General features: G+C 65.2%; 1 protein-coding gene across 1 annotated transcript in view; it reads right to left on the bottom strand.

Moving 5' to 3' along the window:
- Window positions 1-1,150, bottom strand: part of PKP3 (plakophilin 3) — a 13,358-nt gene that overhangs the window by 11,450 nt on the left and 758 nt on the right. The gene's annotated exons all lie outside the window — the stretch shown is intronic.

Here is a 1,150-nt window from a genome sequence, read left to right on the forward strand (position 1 = left end):
GGGTTGGGGGGGGGCTAGGGGGGATTGGGGGGGGGTTGAAGGCATCAGAGGAGGGGTTGGGGGGGGTTGGGGGTGCACAGGGAGCATGTTTGTATGCGTGGGATGAAGCAGGAGCCCTTTGAAGCCAGATAAGCCGAGAGGGAGCGTTTCAAACGGGCCAAACCAGTTTAGGGGCCGTTGCTTCCACCAGCACCACAGCCCACACCTGGCCCTCACTGGGGGCTGCTGAGCAGTGACCTCCCCCAAGCAGACCCCAGCAGAGGATCACCTAGCCAGTGCTGTCACACCTGGCCTGTTCTCAGCCTGGAGGTGTTGGGGAGGTTCCTGTGCTCCCCTCCTTGGGCCAGGCTGCTCAGGACTGGGGTTCACTTCCACTGCCCCAAACCAGCCCCAGCACCTCTGCAGCAGCCCCCGGGGCAGGGCAAGCACTGGGGCTGCTCCTGGAGAAGCAGGGACCTGCCCCCACCCCACTGTCACTCAGGGCTCCAACACCAGCTCCCCTCGCTCTCTGCGACCACAGCTCAGTCACTGCTGCAGAAATAAAACCCCCGGGCACTTTGCTGCCGGCGCTGCCCCGAGGGGACAGCACTGCCAGCTTCAAATTGTCCCCAGTGGGACTGGACCTGTGCCCCCACTGGGAATGGCACCGGTGGCACCAGTCCCTTCCAGCTCTAGACTCGGCTAAGCCTGGCGCCCGAGGCTCTGCGAGCTCTCCCAGGCTGGAAAGTTGTTGGAAAAGTCGTGCCTAAGGAAAGGCGGCTTTGGGGATCCCGCTGCTGGCCCCGGGGCCACCAGCCCTGCCCGGGACTTCTGAGCCCATGGGCCAACTCCCGGCGCAGCGGGCAGAGCCCTCGCCCACAACAAAGCACTTCCAAAGTGCTGGAAAAAAACGAGGCAGCGCGCAGAGAAACACCCGCTGCCTGCCCGGACCGTCCCCTCCCGGCGAATCCCGGTGCCAGAAGCGCTGGATTCAGGATGAAAAGCAAGGCCGCTTTCCCATGCAACGAGCTCGCTCGGCCCCCCCTTCCACCCTCTCCCCAAACCCGGCGGATGCTCAGACGGGGAATAAAACACCAGGGGGGAAACTCCGGGCTGTGCCGGGGGGAGCAGCGGTGGGCGCAGCCCGGGGGGGCAGGGACTGAGCAGCAGG

This window comes from Chaetura pelagica, unplaced genomic scaffold, assembly GCF_000747805.2.
Source record: "Chaetura pelagica isolate M959 unplaced genomic scaffold, ChaPel_1.0 scaffold587, whole genome shotgun sequence".
Lineage (NCBI taxonomy): Eukaryota > Metazoa > Chordata > Aves > Apodiformes > Apodidae > Chaetura > Chaetura pelagica.